At 46.3% G+C, this 16,477-nt stretch overlaps 1 protein-coding gene across 1 annotated transcript in view; it reads left to right on the forward strand.

Moving 5' to 3' along the window:
- The first annotated feature begins 1,506 nt into the window (after positions 1 to 1,506).
- LOC142290858 (beta-1,4-galactosyltransferase 3-like) overlaps positions 1,507 to 16,477 on the forward strand; it is an 85,865-nt gene continuing 70,894 nt past the window's right edge. The window contains exon 1 of the mRNA XM_075334902.1: positions 1,507 to 1,587. The gene's annotated coding sequence lies outside the window, so the exon portion shown is untranslated. The remainder of the gene's footprint in view (positions 1,588 to 16,477) is intronic.

Raw genomic sequence — 16,477 nt, forward strand, 5'->3', positions numbered from 1 at the left:
GGATCTGTGGGTGACGCTCTGTTATGGGGGATCTGTGGATGACGCTCTGTTATGGGGGATCTGTGGATGACGCTCTGTTATGTGGATCTGTGGATGACGCTCTGTTATGTGGATCTGTGGATGACGCTCTGTTATGGGGGATCTGTGGATGACGCTCTGTTATGGGGGATCTGGGGATGACGCTCTGTTATGTGGATCTGTGGATGACGCTCTGTTATGTGGATCTGTGGATGACGCTCTGTTATGGGGGATCTGTGGATGACGCTCTGTTATGGGGGATCTGGGGATGACGCTCTGTTATGTGGATCTGTGGGTAACGCTCTGTTATGTGGATCTGTGGATGACGCTCTGTTATGGGGGATCTGTGGATGACGCTCTGTTATGGGGGATCTGTGGGTGACGCTCTGTTATGGGGGATCTGTGGATGACGCTCTGTTATGGGGGATCTGTGGATGACGCTCTGTTATGTGGATCTGTGGATGACGCTCTGTTATGTGGATCTGTGGATGACGCTCTGTTATGGGGGATCTGTGGATGACGCTCTGTTATGGGGGATCTGTGGAGGACGCTCTGTTATGGGGGATCTGTGGATGACGCTCTGTTATGGGGGATCTGGGGATGACGCTCTGTTATGGGGGATCTGGGGATGACGCTCTGTTATGGGGGATCTGGGGATGACGCTCTGTTATGTGGATCTGTGGGTAACGCTCTGTTATGTGGATCTGTGGATGATGCTCTGTTATGGAGGATCTGTGGATGATGCTCTGTTATGGGGGATCTGTGGATGACGCTCTGTTATGGGGGATCTGGGGATGACGCTCTGTTATGGGGGATCTGGGGATGACGCTCTGTTATGTGGATCTGTGGGTAACGCTCTGTTATGTGGATCTGTGGATGATGCTCTGTTATGGGGGATCTGTGGATGACGCTCTGTTATGGGGGATCTGGGGATGACGCTCTGTTATGGGGGATCTGTGGAGGACGCTCTGTTATGGGGGATCTGGGGATGACGCTCTGTTATGTGGATCTGTGGGTAACGCTCTGTTATGTGGATCTGTGGATGATGCTCTGTTATGGGGGATCTGTGGATGATGATCTGTTATGGGGCATCTTTATCAATTTTTGTAATTTTCCCCTTTTTCAGTACAATATATGTAAAGTGAATGATGTTAATGAAAAGTACTTTATTCCACCTGAAAATAAAAAGAAGTTCAGCTTTCAATGATGGATGAATGAAATAAAGAAAGATGGAGACAAATAAATGAAAAGAACAGGATAAAGAAGGAAAAACCTTCTGGGGCCCCAAGGGCCACAGAATAGGAATGGCCAGTAACCATGACTACCGCTGTGAAGACCCCGAGTTATGGACGGGTTTCCCAATCCAACACCCAGGGACTTTACTTCTCACCTGTCGTTTCTATTGCGCGGTGGGCGGGGCTTGTTGCTGTGCTCGGCGCGTCTTCGGCTGTGCTACGTCTCACTGGTGACCGGCGGCGCGCACGCACTCCCCAGCTGTCGGGAGCGCGCAGGGTAACAGGTGACTGACTCCGCTGCCTCAGGGGACAGCACCGGGACCGGTGCCGGCAGGTAACCGAGACCTCCGCCCGTTACCGGGGCTCGTGACTTAATCTGTGAGGTATTATGGACTGATATATGCAGGACTGAGCTGTAGTGTGAAATATGCGGAAACTTGTGTTCTATGTGCTCTGTATAATGGTCCCACAGGAAGTTTTACCTTCCTGCAAGAGTATATAATCACAATATATATACAGTTATTTATATATATATATATATGTATATATATATGTATATATATGTGTGTGTTCTATACACACACACATACAGTTATATGTACGGTATATACAGTTATATATATATAATGTATTCTATACACACACACATACAGTTTTTTATATATATATATATATATATATATATACATATATGCACACACATTATATACACGCACACACACAATTATATATATATGTGTGTGTGTGTGTGCGTGTGTATATAATGTGTGTGTGTATATATATATATATATATATATATATATATATATATATATACACACACACACACACAAATGTGCACATGCTCCCTGCTCTGTGCACATTTAGCTGCAGTACACATCGGGTAATTAACCCGATGTGTGCTGTAACTAGGAGAGCAGGGAGCCAGCACTAAGCGGTGTGCGCTGCTCTCTGCACGTGTAGCTGCGTGCGCTGGTAACCAAGGTAAATATCGGGTTGGTTACCCGATATTTACCTTAGTTACCAAGCGCAGCATCTTCCACGCGGCGCTGTTTTTAAAAAAAAACATTCCTTTTGTATTATGACCCTTAGTAATCCGTAGTGATAAGCCGACCTATTGAAGTTCGGGTTCGGCTGGAATTTAGTTAAGTTTGGTTCAGGACCCAAACTTGACCCCAAACCCCATATAAATCAATGGGGAGCCGAACTTTGGTGCTGTAAAATGGTTGTAGTAAGGGCTAGGGGGCTTTAAAAGGAAGCAAAATGGGGGTAAGAGGAAGAAAATTGCCCGACAAACAAATGTGGATAGGAAATAAATTTAAAAAGATGTGGGCTCCCCCCTCTTTTTGATAACCAGCCAAGATAAAGTAGACAGCTGGGGGCTTATATTCTCAGGCTGGGAAGGTCCATGGTTATTTGGACCTTCCCAGCCTATAAATAGCAGCACGCAGCCGCCCCTGTTGATACCTGAAGCTGAACAGTAACATCTGTGAGAAGTCAGTGGTTGGAGTTCAGCACCAGATATGTTAGTTTGAACCCAGAATTTTACCGTTTGGGTTTGCTCATTTCTAATAATCACCTCACACTGATCCAGAAATGTAATAGCTGAATATGTATGTATTTCTCAGAAAATGTGGGTCCTGAAGAATCTGAAATCTGTTATGAAAACTGCCTCACCCTTTGGGCAAAAACTATGGTTTTGCGTTCAACACACAGACACCCATTTTCTCCTTTAATTCTATGGAACCTAAATAGGGGGGGGGCAACTCTCGTGAAGGGCAGGAGATTTCTAGTTTTAATGTTTGCAGTATTTTTAGTCTGGTGTTAAAGACGGGCCATGCAAAATCATTTTTGTCTTTATATATTTTGGAAAAGGAGGCGATTTGGATATTTTCAGTTTGCATCTATCTGTATCTCTCAATTAGGGGACTTCTTGTATGGCACTTATCAGGAACTGACCCCGCTCCATACCTGCTGTTATACAGCCCTCATTAGAACAACTTTCAATCGCTGCAGTCAATCACTCCATTACACCTCTGATTAGCTCTGTGTGACATCATCATGGGGCGCCAGTGTGTTGCCAAGAAAAGCGGGGGGCTGGGAAGGACCCCAAGAATGTTATCAGTATACACAGCACACAAAGTCCTGCATTTATATTATTCAGGGTGCACACTTCGTGGTGGACAATCTTAGACCACCATAGAAGCCTAAGGTTGGGGACACACGAGCATATGATATCGGATGCGATATATGCGGTATGCCAGTGTGAGCAGAGTGTCATTATACTGTAATGTGATCCTGCGATCGGAGCACCTCTGCAGAGGAGAGGGAGGTACTATTTTCCCCATCTCTTCCATTGCCAGCTGATGCGATTATCGCACTGCACTCCGGTGTCATCCAAGTGCAGTGCGATGTTTCACTTGCACCCATAGGCTTGTATGGGTGCGAGTGAATATGGATTGGATTGCACCCGCAGCATGCTGCTATTATTTTCTCGATCCGATTAGGGCTGAGAAAAAAAACGCAGATGTGAACAACCCCGTAGAGTAACATGGGTCCGGGTGGAATACGATTTTATTATCGCATTCCACTCGGCTCGTATTACTCGCTGTGTGTCCTAGCCCTTAGAAGAAGGCGGCAGTCCCCAAAGTGTCTTGCAAAAATGTGTATTAGCCCAACTTGCTGGAGTGATGTTGCCTCCTTCCAATATTTGTGATGAAGATGCCCGTAGCGGCCATATTGGTACTCCTGTGGAGCCAGGCTCTGACTTTTGCTGTATGCTGCAATACAGTAGTATAAGCGCAGGTTCAAGTCCCCGTTGGGGACAGAAAAACACTAAAAAGGATAAGGTCCAATCAACACACTTCCACCCACCCCCCAGTCAAAAATACAGAATTTATAAAATAGGCATTTTGGCATCGCCTTGTCTGGTATAGTCCAACTTAAATTTTTTTTTTTTACTTTTATTTTTTTGGAAGGAATGAAGATCCAAAAATTGGGCGTTGCAGTGACGGGTTTAAGGTCTCGTGCAGCATGTCCTTCTTCTGCCCGATCCGATATTGTGCGGGGCAGTTACCGAGGTATCGTCCAACGCTCGGCAGGTATCCTCCGTGTCCCGTTCTTAGTACACGCGTGTGCAGCAGCTGGCAGCATTGGACGGCTGTCACAGGAGCCGGCACGCTGCAGCGCCTCTCCGTGCACAATTATCTATAATTAAAACCCGCCTGATATTGTGTAGGTCGCACTTGTGCTGCCAAGACGGCTCCGAGCTCATCGAGGCATGGACTCCACCAGACCTCTGTGGTATGGAGCACGAAGACGCTGGCAGCAGTTTCCTCCCAGGAGTTTGTCCAGCGAACACATTTTGTCCAAACAGCTCCAAGTGTTAATAGAAAAAAAAATCCCTCCACTCCCAACACATCTTCACATACCTGTTGTAGGAGCTTTCACAGTGGACAGGGGTTTCCATGAGTACTGTAAACAGCAAGCTGCGATGCTCTGCGTCTCCTGACTCCTTTCCATCATAGCTGTGATGCTCTGCGTCTCTTGGCTCCTTTCTATCGTAGCTGTGATGCTCTGCGTCTCTTGGCTCCTTTCTATCGTAGCTGTGATGCTCTGCGTATCCTGACTCCTTTCTATCATAGCTGCGATGCTCTGCGTGTACTGACTCCTTTCTATCATAGCTGCGATGCTCTGCGTGTACTGACTCCTTTCTATCGTAGCTGCGATGCTCTGCGTCTCCTGACTCCTTTCTATCGTAGCTGCGATGCTCTGCGTCTCCTGACTCCTTTCTGTTGTTTTAATGTTTTGTTTATTGAAGCAAAAGAAAAATAAAAATACACAAACATCAGAAATCACAGACTTGACTAATACAATCACATTTGCATCAGACGCTTCCCATTTTAACTCTATAACTCAGATTACGTATGTGTTGTCTGAGCCTTCCAAATAATAAACTTAACCATCTGGTATTGGGAAAGCCCTAATTAACTTAGTATTCTGGTTTCTGTATTAATATGCAACAGTTTTTAACAACAAGTATCATAGAAACTAGAGGTAGGGGGGGAGCCAGAGTCTAGGAGAGCGAATTTTTGTCGCATGAAATTCAGTTACAGGATTAGAGTTAGAGGGTTCAAGAGACGAAAGGAAAGGGGAAAGAGATAGAAAGGAGAGAAGAAAGGAGAAGATTTTGGTCTTAGATCCATTCAATTCGTGGCAAGGATGTTTAGACAGCTGTCATTCATCTCATTGGTGAGGGGAAGGGTGACTTACAATCCCCTATGCTACCGTCTGCGAAGTCACTATTGAAAATTGCGGTTTAGACTTATAGGCCTGCCAAGCCTTCCAGACCTGAAGGAAAGAGAGCATATTTTGACGCGAAAGGGCTGAGAGTTCTTCAACGTGATATAAATGATCGATCTTCAGCAAGAGCTGTGTGAGAGTGGGAATTTTCGTTGTGCGCCACAATTGGGCTATGAGAAGTTTACAAGCTGAGCCTACAAATGACGCCAGTTTTGAAGTAGCTTTGTCTTTAGGTCACATTGGGAAGTTCAGAAGCATTTGTCCAGGTTCCAGAACCCCCTGTTTTGCCTGTGAGGTCAAATATTAACTGTGAAGCCATCCGCCAGAAGGTCTGGACAATCGGACAAGACCACCATACATGTAAATATGTTCCCTTGTCCCTCTCGCATCGCCAGCATTAATCTGAGTTGGAAGAGCTCCATGCACTAGACGAGGTGGGGACAATGTACCATCTCGCTATCACTTTAAATGAGTTCTCTTGAACTCTCACACAACACGACGGGCCATGTGAGGCATTGTAAATTTGGCTCGTTTGTAAATCGGTAAATATAGTACTCAGGTCCCTTTCCCATCTTAGGCTATGTGCGCACTTACCGGATTTTGCCGCGGATTTTCCGCGGATTTGCTGCATATTTCGCTGCAGAAAATGTTCATAACATCTCTGCAGTGAATCACCAGCAAATCCTATGGAGAAAAAAAATGCTGTGCGCACTGGGCGGAATTTGACAGCTGCATGTTTTGCTGCGGGAATCCCGCAGCAAAAACAAGTGCATGTCACTTCTTTTCCGCACATCGCTGCGGGATTTCACTCCATTGACTCCAATGTTAATCATGAAATCCCGCAGGGAATAACGCAGGCAGCAAATTCTGTGCGGTTAACTGCGTTTTCCTGCGTTATTCCCTGCGGTATTTCGCGGTTTACCTCCGGTAATGTTCATCGCGTGTCTGCGGTTTTGCAGGGAAGTGATGTCATTACAGGAAGAGGAAGCAAAGCAGAGAGTAAACACAAACACATCACACACACACACATCACAGACACATAGAACACATAGACAGACAGAACACACATAGAAAGAAAACGGAAATATAGAAAAAAAAGAACGTGGGCTCCACTGCATATTTACCTTCCAGCCGAGGTAAGCACACAGCGGCGGCCCGGTATTCTCAGGCTGGGGAGGGAGAGGGGCAGGGGTAATGTCCCCCGCCTCACTCCCCCTCCCGCAGCCGAGAATATCAGCCGCAGGTGCCCCGGCACTGTCGCATGCATTATGCGGCAATACCGGCGTGTCCTCGGCTCTTCTTGCCACCGTGTAGCAGTGGTAGCAAGGTAATACAAGGAGTTAATGATGATGGGGGACCACCGCCATTAACTCCAGGCTTGATCATGGCAGCGTCTATGTGACAGCTGACATGATCAACCCGTAAGTAAAGTGAATAAAACACACACACAGAAAAATCCTTTATTTTAAATAAAACCAACAAGCCTCGTTCACCATTTTATTAACCCCCCCCCCAAGCAAAGCTCCGGCGTAGTCCACAGCTCCGGCTCCGGCGTCCTGCACTGCTGACATCCAGCCGCGACTGTCACAGACACAGCGCTGAATGCAGCAGACAGCAGAGGTAATTACCGGTCATTTCCCACGGCCGGTAATGTGAACTCACTGCCGACCGTGGGAAATGCAGCGATCTGTCCTCTATCTATCTATCTATCTATCCCTCTGTCTGTCTATCTATCTATCTATCTATCTATCTATCTATCCCTCTATCTATTCTTCTGTCTATCCACTATCAGAATTAAATGTATTTTTTTTTTTTCTTCAATGTGCTTTATTGCATTGAATGCAATAAAGCACATCCCAACCCGCACGCGGCAAAACCGCGGCAATACCGCGAACAATACCGCGGTAAAACCGCAGCAAACCGCGGCAAACCGCATGCGGTTTTCGGGTGCGGTTTCCCGCGGTTTTTACCGCGGGTGCGGTAATCTTTGAGAGCATGCGGAATTTACGCAAGGAAATTTCATTTCCCAGTGCGCACATAGCCTTAGTATATATGCTCTCTTTACCACCAGATTTTTTGTTAGCAGGGTCTGGTACAAGTTAGAAAGAATTTTCCTGGGAGTCCGGGTTTGCATGCAAAAAGATTCAAATGTAGTTAAAGGTCTGTCGAGATGAGTGTGAGGTAGTAATGGATGAATCACATGTTTTAACTTTGTATGATGAAGAAATGTGAGCTTAGAGAGGCCTGGGTTCATACCCATCTCCTGTTCAGAAATCAAAGAGCCGTCCACCAAGAGATCAGCTAACGGAACATTCACATTGGTCAGAAATGTGGATTTCGTGGACGCGGCTTGGTTTACATCAGCATCTAATATGTCGGAAACTTGGGTTAAAGGGGAGAGAGGCGGGGCCAGTATCTCTCTGTTTTCCTTCCATTTGTGCAAAAGAGTTCTCGTAAGCTCATTTGTGACGGCTCTTTTCTCCCTCTGGTTAGCAGGGGAAAGTAGCATAGCTCGTAGAGGAGTGGGGGGGGCTAGGTATTCTTCTATGGATATCCACAATTTAGTCGGTGGGCGTCTGATCCAGTCTACCGCTCTAGACAGGACGGCGGCTTGGTAGTATAACGATATATTGGGTAATCCCATGCCCCCCCTGTGGAGGTTCAATGTTTGAAAGTTGATTCCCGGTTTATGTTTGTTCCAGACGTAGTTGGAAATTAAAGAGTTACACTGAGAGAGAAAACTGCGGGAATTGGTATGGGTAGCATTTGAAAAAGGTAAATAAACTTTGGAAGTATAGACTCCTTTCTATCGTAGCTGCGATGCTCTTATTAATGGGATTGTCCATTGTTAGGAAAGTGGGCTCTAAACTCTATAAAATAACAATCTCAGAAGGTGCTCACCCTCCCCAGGTCCAGCGGCAGCTCCCCTGCAGCGATGACATCAGGTTGACGGCGCATGTTGCCGCTGTAGTCAGTCACTGAGCTCCGTGAACAAGATGCAACCAAAACGCTGGGACCAGAGCAGCAACGGGGATCCAACACTGGACCGAAGGAGAGGAGGCGTACCACCTTCTGAGGCTATTTTTAGGCATTTTACAGAGTTTGAAACCCACTTTCCTAAAATTGGACAACCCATTTAAATTAGAGGGGATTTCTAGAATGACTGAGTTAATGGCTATCTTTAAAGGGATTGTCCACCGCATTAAAAAAGGTTTTTGGTTGTTTTTTAAATGTGTTTTCGGTGGCACAAAATACCACTACCACATACCGACATTTTGTCACTCTTTAGTATTTTTGCTGGTGTTTCCTGCCAGAGAAGAAGTCAGGTGACCAATGCACATCAATTAACAGCTAATTACTTGATCGGCTGCAGCGGTCTATTTCCTTCTGATCCTAAAATTACTGTCTTCCGGCTCAGATGGAAAGTGGCGGCCGCTGTGATTAGACGCAGTAGTAGCCTGATGCCAGAACATGAGCGAGGGGCGCCAGTAGTTGAATCTTCATTGCTTCTAGTAGTAGTGGACAACTATCTGTGTGGGGTTCACTTGTCTGTTACTGCCAGCCGAATGATTTAAGGGTGAGTGACAACTCATTGAGTGCACTCCATGCCACCAGCTTGCCAATTACCAGTACTCCCCAAAGAGTCGCTATGTCGGGGGTGCAACATTGTGGAAATTTCTGATCAGCAAGAAAGGGTTTTCGAATCCGGTTTAGGCGCTGCATTGTTGTGAAGATCAGTAGGGATCCTGTTATTTGCACAGCTCTTCCTATGGACATGTGTCTTCGATAGGCGACGCCTTGGAAAAACAAGAAGTCTGGATTAAATCCAAGCTGGAAGGTTTTCTGAATGATCAAACAGTCCTCACAGACAGTGGTTGAGCGGCCAGTGGCTTCACCTTCTGGTGTGTAGTGTTGGTGATTGGGATGCACTAGTTCTTGGGACTTCTGCACCTCTGTTACCGTCACAAGATATTGATGACCCATCTGTAATGACATGGACTCTCAGTGTCTAGCATAGGTTAAGTTTTTTAAAATTCATCCAGACCTGATGATAGTTTGTTTATAAATGGGGGATAAGCCCCTTATTGTTTCTACAAGACTCTTAGGGGTACTTCACACACAGCGAGATCGCTACTGAGATCGCTGCTGAGTCACGGTTTTTGTGACCTCATTAGCGATCTCGCTGTGTGTGACACTGGGCAGTGATCTGGCCCCTGCTGTGAGATCGCTGCTCGTTACACACAGTGCTGGTTCGTTTTTTTTATTGTTGCTCTCCCGCTGATAAGCACACATCGCTGTGTGTGACAGCGAGAGAGCAACAATCCTGAATGTGAAGGGAACAGGAGCCAGCGTCTGACAGCCTGCGGTAAGCTGTAACCAAGGTAAACATCGGGTAACCACCTTGGTTACCCGATATTTACCTTCGTTACCAGCCTCCGCAGCTCTCATGCTGCCAGTGCCGACTCCTGCTCCCTGCACACGCTAAGTTAAGCGGTGTGCGCTGGTAACTAAGGTAAACATCGGGTAACCATACCCGATGTTTACCTTAGTTACCAGTGTCCACAGCTTCCAGACGCCGGCTCCGTGCAAGTGCAGCGTTGCTTGCATGTCGCTGCTGGCTGGGGGCTAGTCACTGGTCGCTGGTGAGATCTGCCTGTTTGACAGCTCACCAGCGACCATGTAGCGATGCAGCAGCGATCCTGACCAGGTCAGATCGCTGGTCGGATCGCTGCTGCATTGCTAAAGTGTGAAGGTACCCTTAGGAGTCTAGTGTTAAAGTTCTTGTTGACGCATGTAATTGCCTTGGCCAGTGAAGGTCAGATACCCAGGCAAATCAACTATGCAAACCTCCCATTGTATTATATGGGTATTGCTAGATGTGATGTAACTGCTGTCTCTCCCTCGTCTCTGCCAGAGACCATTACTAATAGGGATATTTTGTATACGGCTTGAAATCTAGCCAATAAGAGCCCAGCCTTATCCACCTGTCGTTAAGACCCCAATGGTCTGAATGGAGAGCTCAGGGGTATAAAGAGGACTTTCCATTGCCCGGGTAGACTCTTGCTACATGATACTAATCTAGGATCTGCGGATTCGATTGGCAAGCCATAACCGAACCTGAATTATAACACTACATGGACTTCAGCATCGAGTGCAAGGATTCGGCTGAGATATCAAGGACCACCTAAGGAAGGAATCCAGGTTGGGACCATCCAGTCACCTACTACAGGCTTTGCAGCCCTCACACAGCTTCCTAAATCTGGCATTATTCCTTTCTCGGTGGGTGCCCGCTGAAAGCGGGGTGCTGCTGGATTGGAGTAAGTAGCCCTGGAAGCTCTGAGGCACGGACATTCTAATCCCTGGTGAGCAGCGGAAGGGGGAGACTCTGTTGCCTGTTACATTTGTGTTTTGCTGGTTATGTGCCGTTAATTGTTTGGGGATCCAATAAAGTCTTAATATTGTGGTTCCCTCACCCTGTGTTGTCTGAGTAGTGTTCTGCCCACGGTTAAGGAGGTCAGCGTTCAGTTGGGATGAGCCCTGGGCCATGCTGTCTTTCTAAAGGCGGCGGGACCAGAGGACGAGAGCACCCACCGCCCCCCCGCGTCTCCACGGGAGAGCACCCACCGCCCCCCCGCGTCTCCACGGGAGAGCACCCACCGCCCCCCGCGTCTCCACGGGGGAGCACCCACCGCCCCCCGCGTCTCCACGGGGGAGCACCCACCGCCCCCCGCGTCTCCACGGGGGAGCACCCACCGCCCCCCGCGTCTCCACGGGGGAGCACCCACCGCCCCCCGCGTCTCCACGGGGGAGCACCCACCGCCCCCCGCGTCTCCACGGGGGAGCACCCACCGCCCCCCGCGTCTCCACGGGGGAGCACCCACCGCCCCCCGCGTCTCCACGGGGGAGCACCCACTGCCCCCCGCGTCTCCACGGGGGAGCACCCACTGCCTCCCGCGTCTCCACGGGGGAGCACCCACTGCCCCCCGCGTCTCCACGGGGGAGCACCCACTGCCCCCCGCGTCTCCACGGGGGAGCACCCACTGCCCCCCCGCGTCTCCACAGGAGAGCACCCACTGCCCCCCGCGTCTCCACACCATCCTCTGCTGCGCGGCTCCATTCAATGTGTGGCTGATCTGCAGGACCCGGCAGCGGCTGCTACACAATGACTGGAGCACACAGCCATCCTAATGACAGGCCATCGATGTTTAACGTCCCAGACGACCCCTTTAAAGCTCATTTTGAAGAGCGAAGGACTATTTTGTAAGAATGCTCTCGCATGATTATCGTCCTGTATAAATCTGCTGGCGATTCATTCCATCGCCATCACTTGTTGGCAGCCTGTATAAATGGGTAAATACGCCTTGTCTGTAGTCTATTGACAGCCGGATATCAGACCTGTACAGCAGTCAGTGCGCTCTCATTATTGTTCTGTTATCACGGTCACACTATCAGATATCGGGGTGATAAGCAGGATGGCGGTATTCTAGTAACGGGTGATAAGCAGGATGGCGGTATTCTAGTAACGGGTGAAAACTGCTTCAAATAGGCAGAAGGAATCCTCTACTTCCCACATTCATTATGTAGTTTTGTAATGTGTCACGGTCAGAAAAATAAAAATTATAATTTTTTTTTTATCATGTTCACCTAATTATTCACAATCATGTTGCTGGAAGGACAAAAAAATAAATAAAAATATATATATATATACTGTATATAATATATTACCTCTGCTGTGCGCAAACATGATGGTAATCAATGACAGGGCCACACCTTAAGATTTAGCAGCTCGGGTTTGATATCCGGACCGTTAAAATGACTTGGTAAATATATAATGTTGCTAATCTTGAAATGAGTTACGGTACTTCCTGTATTAACATGCAAAGCTGCTTCCACTATTCTTGTAGGCTTCAGAGCTGAATGCGCCCATCGTTACCTGTTGTTCAGCCTTGCACTGAGCCGCCTCTCACTATATATTTTGTAACGTGTGGTCTGTCCTAAGCACGGTACAGTAAGCTCTGAGAAAATGCCACCCTGTAGGAGTTCAGTTAGGAGTCAGAATAAGTAATGTACATACACAGTGACTGCACCAGCAGAATAGTGAGTGCAGCTCTGGAGTTCCATACAGGATGTAACTCAGGATCAGTAATGTATGTACAGTCATGGCCAAAAGTTTTGAGAATGCTACAAATATTAATTTTTACAAAGTCTACTGCTTAAGTTTTTCTAATGGCAATTTGCATATACTCCAGAATGTCATAAAGAGTGATCAGCTTAACAGCAATTACTTGCAAAGTCAATATTGGCTAAGAAAATGAACTTTAACCCCCAAAACACATTTCAACATCATTGCATTCCTGCCTTAAAAGGAGCAGCTAACATTGTTTTAGTGATTGTTCCATTAACACAGGTGTGGGTGTTGATGAGGACAGGGCTGGCGATCAATCAGTCATGATTAAGTAAGAATGACACCACTGGACACTTTAAAAGGAGGCTGGTGCTTGGTATCATTGTTTCTCTTCAGTTAACCATGGTTATCTCTAAAGAAACACGTGCAGCCATCATTGCTCTGCACAAAAATGGCCTAACAGGGAAGAGTATCGCAGCTACAAAGATTGCACCTCAGTCACCAATCTATCGCATCATCAAGAACTGCAAGGAGAGAGCTTCCATTGTTGCCAAAAAGGCTCCAGGGCGCCCAAGAAGGACCAGCAAACGCCAGGACCGTATCTTAAAACAGTTTCAGCTGCGGGATGGGACTAGCAGCAGTGCCGAGCTAGCGCAGCAATGGCAGCAGGCTGGTGTGAGTGCTTCTGCACGCACTGTGAGGCGGAGACTCTGAGCAAGGCCTGGTTTCAAGGAGGGCAGCAAAGAAGCCACTTCTCTCCAGAAAAAACATCAGGGACCGACTGATATTCTGCAAAATGTACAGGGAGTGGACTGCTGAGGACTGGGGTAAAGTCATTTCTCAGATGAATCCCCTTTTCGATTGTTTCGGACATCTGGAAAACAGCTTATTAGGAGAAGAGGTGAGCGCTAGCACCAGTCTTGTCTCATGCCAACTGTTAAGCATCCGGAAACCATTCATGTGCGGGGTTGCTTCTCAGCCAAGGGAATCGCACCACTCACAGAAGATGATTGAGAGCTGCCAGGGAGAATTGCAGAGGTCCTGAAGAAGGGGCAACACTGCAAATACTGACTTGCTGCATTAACTCATTCTGTCAATAGAACCTTTTGGTCTCATAATATGATTGCAATTATATTTCTGTATGTGATGTAAACATCAGACAAACACAATTAACCCTTTAGTGACGGAGCTAATTTTCACCTTAATGACCAGACCAAATTTTGCAATTCTGACCAGTGTCACTTCATGAGGTTATAACTCTGGAACGCTTCAACGGATCCCAGTGATTCTGAGATTGTTTTTTCGTCACATATTGGACTTCATGTTAGTACCAAATTTAGGACAATATTTTTTGTGTTTATTTATGAAAAAAATTGAATATTGGCAAAAATTTTGAAAATTTAGCAATTTTCAACTTTTGAATTTTTATACCGTTAAACCAGAGATTTCTGTGACACAAAATAGTTAATAAATAACATTTCCCACTTGTCTACTTTACATCAGCACAATTTTGGAAACAAAATTTTTTTTTGTTAGGAAGTTAGAGGGGTTCAACGTTTATCAGCAATTTCTCATTTTTACATCAAAATTTACAAAACCAGTTTTTTAGGGACCACATCACATTTGAAGTGACTTCAATAGGCCTAGATGACAGAAAATACCCAAAAGTGACACCATTCTAAAAACTGCACCCCCCAAAGTACTCAAAACCACATTCAAGAAGTTTATTAACCCTTCAGGTGCTTCACATGAACAAAAGCAATGTGGAATGAAAAAAAGCAAAAATTAAATTTTACCTAAAAATGTTGCTCTAACCCAAATTTATTCACTTTTAGAAGAAATAACACAACAAAATGGACCCCAAAACTTGTTCCCCACTTTCTTATGAGCGCGCCGATACCCCACATGTGGTCAGAAACCTCTGTTTGGACAAATGGGAGGGCTCGGAACAGAAGGAGCAATATTTGAATTTTGGAAAGCAAATTTGGCTGAAATAGATTGCGGGCACCATGTTGCATTTACAGGTCCGCTAAGGTACCTAAACAGAAGAAATCCCTCACAAGTGACACCATTTTGGAAACTAGACCCCTCAAGGCTTCTATCTAGGGGTATAGTGAGCATTTTAGATCCACAGGTAGTTCACAGATTTTGTTAACGTTCCGTTGTCATATTGAAAATTTTAATAATTTTCTCAAAAATGTTGCTTTAGCATCAATTTTCTCACTTTTTCAAGAGGTAATTCCAAAAATTTGACCTCAAGGTTTGTTAACCACTTTTTTATGAGCGCGGTGGTACCTCACATGTGGTCTGAAACCTTTGTTTGGATAAATGGGAGGGCTTGGAACGAAAGGAGCAATATTTGAATTTTAGAAAGGAAATTTGCCTGAAAAAGATTGCGGGCACCATATCGCATTTGGAGGTCCCCTAAGGTACCTAAACAGCAGAAACCCCGCACAAGTGACCCCATTTTGGAAACTAGGCCCCTCAAGGAATTTATCTAGATGTTTGGTGAGTACCCTGAACCCTCAGGTGCTTCACAGAATTTTATAACGTTGAGCCATGAAAAAAAAAAATAAAATTTTACCACAAAATTGTTATTTCAACCAGGTAGCTTTTTTTTTTACAAGAGTAAAAGGAAAAAATTCAGCATAACATTTATTGTGCAATTTCTCCTGAGTTTGGCGATACCTTATATGTGGTGGAAATCAACTGTTTGGGCGCATGGCAGGGCTCGGAAGGGAAGGAGTGCCATTTGACTGCAAAATTGGCTGGAATCAATAGCGGACGCCAGGTTGCATTTGGAGAGCCCCGGAGGTGCCTAAACAGTGGCGGTCCCCCACAAGTGACTTCATTCTGGAAACAAGACACCTCAAGGCTTTTATCTAGGTATATAGTGAGCAGTTTGAATCCACGAGTACTTCACAGAATTTGATAAGCTTAGGTTGCCATATTGAAAATTTTCATTTTTTTCACAAAACTGTTGCTTTAGCATCAAATTTCTCACTTTTTCAAGAGACAACAACAAACCGTGGACCCCACAGGTTGTTATCCAATGTCTTATGAGCACAGGGATACCCCACATGTGGCCAAAAACCTCTGTTTGGATAAATGGGAGGGCTTGGAATGGAAGGAGCACCATTTGAATTCTGGAAAAGTTGAAATAAATTGCGGGCACCATGTCACATTTGCAGGGCCCCTTGGGTACCTATACATTAGAAACCCCCCACAAGTGACTCCATTTTGGAAACTGGATTTTATTCAGGAGTATAGTAAGCATTTTGAATCCACAGGTACTTCACAAAAATGTTGCTGTAGCAACAAATGTCTCACTTTTAGGCTATGTGGCCATGATCCAGCGACACGGCGTCTAGTACACAGTGTCAGCCTCCTGCAGAGATGTGAGTGTTGTCCACGGGAGAACGCAGCTGCCCATGCCCACGATTTGGGTTCAGGCTGCTGTGGAGCTCTATGCTACCTGCAGAGAACACTCATCTCCGCAGCATAAATTGACATGCTGAGGCTCGGGAAGCTGCGCCACAGGTCGGTTTATGCTGCGGAGAAAAGAAGCACATTGGGCATAAGATTTCTAAAAATCCTTCCACTGTGCTTCTACTGCACAACGCAGCGCTATGGACGCAGGGAAAACACTCTGCGCCTATAACGCTGCAAACCCTGATTGTGGGCACACAGCCTAAAATGCTACAATGGATGAATGGATAGATGTCAAACATATATAACGTCCCACCCCCTGCATATTCTAAGCTGGCGCCCTTTAGTGCCTTTCATGTGGCACTAA

The sequence above is a fragment of the Anomaloglossus baeobatrachus genome, chromosome 2 (assembly GCF_048569485.1).
Source record: "Anomaloglossus baeobatrachus isolate aAnoBae1 chromosome 2, aAnoBae1.hap1, whole genome shotgun sequence".
Taxonomy (NCBI): Eukaryota; Metazoa; Chordata; class Amphibia; order Anura; family Aromobatidae; genus Anomaloglossus; species Anomaloglossus baeobatrachus.